The sequence below is a fragment of the Ictidomys tridecemlineatus genome, chromosome 12 (genome assembly GCF_052094955.1).
Source record: "Ictidomys tridecemlineatus isolate mIctTri1 chromosome 12, mIctTri1.hap1, whole genome shotgun sequence".
Taxonomy (NCBI): domain Eukaryota; kingdom Metazoa; phylum Chordata; class Mammalia; order Rodentia; family Sciuridae; genus Ictidomys; species Ictidomys tridecemlineatus.
Genome location: NC_135488.1, coordinates 26,904,982 through 26,911,534, shown reverse-complemented (window position 1 = coordinate 26,911,534; position 6,553 = coordinate 26,904,982). Strand labels below are relative to the sequence as shown.

At 36.5% G+C, this 6,553-nt stretch overlaps 1 pseudogene; it reads left to right on the top strand.

The window, feature by feature from the left end:
• Window positions 1-1,667: 1,667 nt before the first annotated feature.
• LOC144368931 (elongation factor 1-alpha 1 pseudogene) lies at window positions 1,668-3,280 on the top strand (annotated as a pseudogene).
• The last annotated feature ends 3,273 nt before the right edge of the window (window positions 3,281-6,553 follow it).

The window sequence follows — 6,553 nt, the reverse complement described above, 5'->3', positions numbered from 1 at the left end:
GACTTTGTGGAAGTGCTTCTGTGAGATTTCAGGATAGTTTTTTCACCGAATTTTGCAATATTTCTCTCTCCTTTTCCCTCATTTCACACACACACACACATCCACACATACATAATCCTTTTCTCACCACATTAAAAAAAACACGAAAGTGAGAAAGTTTATGTTATTTTAAGCTGGGGAAGAAGAATATATATATATATATACACACACACATACACACACACATACACACACACACACACACACACACACACACACTATTTCTGATATTGGGTTCCTGATACAGGAACAAAGCCCAGGAAGAGAATGACTTTTACAAAACAAAACTCACAAATATTTCTTTAAGCCCATAAATTTATAACACTGTCCTGAGAGATGCCCTGCTAAATGTCAGAGCAGATAGCCCCTCACATCTGACTTGAGACTTTCTAGGCAGACCCCTCACGGAATATCTGCCCTTGCCTAAGCTATCAACTAATGCAGACATTTCTGCCTAGAAGAAATGTGTTAAGTCACATTAAAGTTAATGAGTTTTATCTAGCATAGTTTCTTGCTACCAAAATGTTTATAGCTTACCGCCTTCCTTTTTAAAAAGGAGGGAGAACTCTTTCTTCAGGCACACACACTTCCCACATATCTCCTAGGCTGCCTTTTCTTAAATTCTTCTCCCAAGGGTAACTGTGCAGCCCCCACCTCAACTTTATCCCACCCCAACCCTCCACTAATCACCCTGTGTTCATACACCTGTGCACAGCTTTCCTGAGGATGAATTTCAACCATCTATACATGACCCCATCATTAAAGTTTTAATACAAAGGATACTTTGTTCTCTGACAATGACACCATTTTACCAGGAACTCATCAGTAAAATTATTATTCAACAAGGTCAACACTTTGATCTGATAGAGCCTTACAGAAAGGACAGAATATTAAGCAAAGACAATACAGCCTTTCAATATGAGCCTTTGATATGACCCAGCAAAGCACTCTGTGGTGATCAATCTACAAAGTAACCAAATGCAGCCATTTAAAGAGCTGTTAGCATTCATGAGTAGTTGCATCAGGGAGACCTATGTTTCATTTTGAAAAAGGAATTATATTTTATGGAGAACGCTTAACTGCAGTTATGACTTAGCCTATAAAGTCTGCAAGATAAGCAATAAATCATATCTCTCAAAGAGTAAAGGAAGGTAAAGAATGTCCTGAAGAAATTCTGAAGATGTTACAGATGGATACCATCTTCTCAGCTTTAGGGTCAGGCACAATTTTCTTCTAGTTGCAGTACTGGACAATTTAGAAACTGGTTACCTTGGAAAAGTTGTTTAACTTCTCTGGCCATGGTTCCCACCAGTGTGATATACAGGTGATTAGAAAAACATAGACTAGATTAGTCAAATTGAGATACTTTGAACAGTGAAACAGGGGTCATTATTAATAACTACACCCGGACAACAGGAGTGACCCAAGACCACTGGGGCAGGCCAAATACATATGATTTTCCTGTCAAGATAATGAAAAATCAATGCCTCCACAACAACATTAAATGCTGACACAGATGGGGAGCAACAGGAATTTGTATTTGTTGCTGAAGGGGATGCTAAAAGGGTATGACTACTTCAAAAGGCCGTTTGGGAGTTTCTTTAAAAATCAAACACATGAAAGGCAATATGTCAATCAATGGAAGGGTAACTGTTGTGATACAACAATCTGTATATGGTGTAAAGTTGGGAGTTCATAACCCGCTTGAATCAAACTGTGAAATATGATGTATTAAGAACTGTGTAATGTTTTGAACGACCAACAATAAAAAAAAAAAATCAAACACATGCAGGGTTGCAGCCAGAACACAAGTGTTTCGGAAACCATCACTAAATCAAAGCCAAAATGGAAAAGGAAAAAAAAATTGTATTGTCATTGTTGTCTTTTTTTTTTATATAAACAACCATAGCCATGTATTTATTACTGTTGTAATTCACAAAGCACTTTATAGAAATAATTTCTATAAAAGGAAAGAACAAAATAAAATTAAAATAGTGTTAACATCTTAAATTTCTTTTAGTAATTTTATCAGCTACTCAAATGTACAAATATTATATAGAATTTTCTAAAAGTACGTCATTGGACATGTTGAATCAGGCAAGTCCACAACTACTGGCCATCTGATCTACAAATGTGGTGGGATCAACAACAACAACAACAACAACAAAAAACATTGACAAAATTGAACAGGAGTTTGCTAAGGTGGTAAAGGGCACCTCAGTATGCCTAAGTGTTGCAGAAACTGAAAGCTGAACATGAGCATGGTATCACCGTTGACATATCCCTGTGGGAATTTGAGACCAGTAAGTATAATGTGACTAGAACTCATGCCCACAGCCATGGAGATTTCACCAGAAACCTGATTACAGACACATCTCAGGACAATTGCGCTGCCCTGATGGTCACTGCTGGTGTTGGTAAATTTGAAGCTGGTATCCCCAAGAATGGGCAGATCCCTGAACATGCCTTTCTGACTTACACACTGAGTGTGAAAAAACTTATTGTTGGTGTTAATAAAATTAATTCCACTGAGTGACCCTAGAGTCAAAAGAAATATGAAGAAATGGTTAAGGAAGTCAGCATCCACGTTAAGAAAACTGGCTACAATTCTGACACAGTGCAGTTTGTGCCAATTTCTGGTTGGAATGGTGACAGTATGCTGGAGCCAAGGCTAATATGCCTTGGTTCAAGGGATGGAAAGTCACCCATAAAGAGGGCAGTGCCAGGGGAATCATGGTGCTTGAAGCTTTGGATTCATCCTACCATCAATCCATCCAACTCACAAGCCTTTGCATATGTCCTTCCAGGATGTCTACAAAATCAATGAAATTACTAATGTGCCTGTGGGCCCAGTGGAACCTTTGCTCCACTCCATGTCACAACTGAAGTCAAGTCAGTTGAAAGGCACCATGAGGCTTTGAGTGAAGCTCTTCCTGGGGTCAATGTGGGCTTTAATGTCAAGAACGTGACTATCAAATATGCTGATCATGGCAATGTTGCTGGTGACATCAAAAATGACCCACCAATGGAAGCAGCTAGTCTTCATTGCTCGGTGATTATCCTGAACCTGCCAAGCCATCAGTGCCCCGTCCTGGATTGTTAAACAGCTCATAATGCTTGCAAGTTGCAGAGCTGAAAGAAAAAAATTGATCATCATTCTGGTCAGAAGCTGGAAGATGGTTCTAAATTCTTGAATTCATGTGAAACTGACATTGTTGATTTGATTCCAGGCAGGTTATGACAGTCCAGAAAGCTCAGAAAGCTAAAGAAATATTACCCCCAATGCCTGCCACCCCAGACTTAATCCATTATGAAAGAACAATCTCAAAACTTGTTGTCCCAATTGGCCATTCAGGTTTAATAGTAAAAGACTGGTAACAATGCATCATGAAAACTTCAGAGGAAAGGAGAATGTTTTATGGACCACTGGGGCATTTTTGGTGTGTGTGTGTATGTGGCAGTTTTCAGTTTTTTTAAATCAGTACTTTTTAATGGAAACAAATTGACTGAAAATCTGTCACAGAATTTTGAGAGCCATTAAAACTAAAGTTTAGAGAAAAAAAAAAAAAGCTAAACCTACTCTTACCATACTATCCAGCATTGTGCCACTTGTTATTTACTCAAAAGTGGTGGAAACTTATGTCCACACAAAAATCTGCACATGAGTGTTTCTGACAGCTTTATTTAAAATGGCCTAAACTTGGAAGCAACTAAGATGTTCTCTGGAACTGATAAACTCTTATATCCAGGCAATGGAATATTATTCAACATTTAAAGAAATGAGATATCAAGCAATGAAAATACATGAGGCCAATTTAAATGCACACTATTAAGTGGGAAAGAAAACATTCTGAAGAGGCTACATACTGTAGGAGTTCAAATATAGAAATTTCTGGAAAATGCAAAACTATGAAGACAATAAAAAGATTGGTAGCTGCCAGGAATTAAGGATGAAGGTAAGATGGATACATGGAGTACATTTTTTTTTAGTGCTGTGAAACTACTCTGTATCACATAATAATGATGGTTACAATCATATATTTGTCTAAATCCACAAAGCACCAGGAGTGAAGCCTAATGTAGGGGACTATTATATTAACCCTATATATAACCCTATTATACCCATGGACTGGTATAATGCTGTGTCCATGTAGCTTCATCAGTTGAAACAGGTTTGTGGATAAGAAGGAAGTTGTGGATGGGGGCAGGGCAGTGGTACATGGGGATCCTCTATCCCAAATTTTGCTGTTAATCTGAAACTTCTCTTATAATTAAGACTGCTATATATCCAGAGGACTTAAAATCAGCATACTTTAATGACGCAGCCATATCAATGTTTATAGTAGCTCAATTCACAATAGCAAAGCTATGGAACCAACCAAGGTTCCCTTCAACAGATGAATGGATAAAGATAATGTGAAATAAATACACATGAAATATTATTCAGCCATGAAGAAGAATGAAATTATGGTATTTGCCAGTAAATGAATAGAACTGGAGACTGTTAGGCTAAGTGAAATAAGCCAGTCCCAAAAAGCCAAAGGCCAAATGTTCTCTCTGATATGTGAATGCTAACCCACTATAAGTGGGGGAAGGGATGGAAGTTCATTGGATTAGACAAAGGGGGATAATGGAAAAGGAGAGGGAATCAGAATAGAAAAGACAGTAGAATGAATTGGACATAACCCTTCTATGTTCATATATACATGTATATACAGTGAAACTCCACATGGTATACAACCAAAAGAATGGGATCCTAACTAGAATAAATTATATTCGATGTATGTATAATATGTCAAAATACACTTTATTGTCATGTATACCTAAAAAAAACAAGTTTTTTTTAAGAGAGAGGGAGAGAGAGAGGGGGAGAGAGAGAGAGAGAGAGAGAGAGAGAGAGAGAGAGAGAGAGAGAGAATTTTTTAACATTTATTTTTTAGTTTTCAGTGGACACAACATCTTTATTTTATTTTTATGTGGTGCTGAGGATCGAACCCAGTGCCTCACATATGCCAGGCAAGCGTGTTACTGCTTGAGCCTCATCCCCAGCCCCAAAAAAGAGCAAGTTTGAAATTGTCAAAAATAAATAAAATATTCTTTGGTCTTTTATTTTAATACAATCTATCAGCCTATGTCTTTTGATTGGTAAGTTTAGGCCATTAACATTTAAGGTTATTATTGAGACATGAAAAATTGTATTACCGGTCATTTTTGTTTATTTTTGGTATTTAGTTTGACTTAGTTTCTCCTCTAATTAGCTTTTACTTTATTGTAGTTCTTCCCTTTGCAGATATTTATCATTTTTCATTTCCTCTTTGTGAAATATTTTGCCAAGAATGTTCTGTAGTGCAGGCTTTCTTGCTGTAAATTCTTTTAGCTTTTGTTTATCATGGAAGGTTTTTATTTCATTTTCAAATTTGAAGCTTAATTTTGCTGGATATAAGACTCTTGGTTGGCATCCACTATCTTTCAGAGCTTGGTATATGTTGTTTCAGGATCTCCTGGCTTTGAGAGTCTGGGTTGAAAAATCTGCTGAGATCTGAATTGGTCTTCCTTTATAGGTAATCTGATTTTTCTCTCTTGCAGCCTTTAAAATTATATACTTATTCTGTAAGATATGCATTTTCATTATAATGTATCTTGGTGTAGATCTGTTGTAATTCTGTACATTTGGTGTCCTATAGGCCTCTTGAATTTGATTTTCCAATTCATTCTTCATGCTTGGGAAATTTTCTCATATTATTTCATTGAGGAGATTGAGCATTCCTTTGGTTTAATTTTCTGAACCTTCTTCTATCCCAATGAATCTTAAATTTGGTCTTTTCACGGTATGCCATAATTCTTGGATATTTTGTTCATGGTTTCTTACCATCTTTACTGTGAGGTCAACTTTATTTTCAAAATTGTATATTTTGTCTTCATTGTCTGAGGTCCTGTTTCCAAGTGATCTAGTCTGTTGGTGATGCTATCTATTGAGTTTTTTATAATTGTCTTATTGTTTCTTTTGTTTCAAGGATTTTTGGCTTTTTTTTTCAGTATCTCTATCTCTTTCATGAAGTAATCTCTTGCAATCTATATTTGGTCTCTTACCTTTTTGTTGGTTTGATTGATGGTCACTAGTATTTGTTCTCTTATCTCTTTGTTGGAGTGATTGATTTTTGCCTGAATCTGCTCATTTAGGTCATTCTTTAATTCCCAAAACATTTTAGTTATGTATATTCTGAACTCCTTCTCTGACATTTCACCTACTGCACTATCTATGGATTCTGTTGTTGTAGTATCTTGGTTTGTTTGGGACACTTTCCTCCCTTGTTAATTTATGATATCTTTGTGTCTTCATCTCTTTCAGTGTAGATCTGAGGTATTACAGTTTCTGCTCTATTGTCTTATAGTGTCCCTATAGGTTACCAATACCTCACTTTTAAGGGAGAGATTAATATTCCAGCACTCAATGTACCCACGTGCAGCCATATATCAGTTAGCTTCTATTTTTACATTTACAGTTTTGTCACTA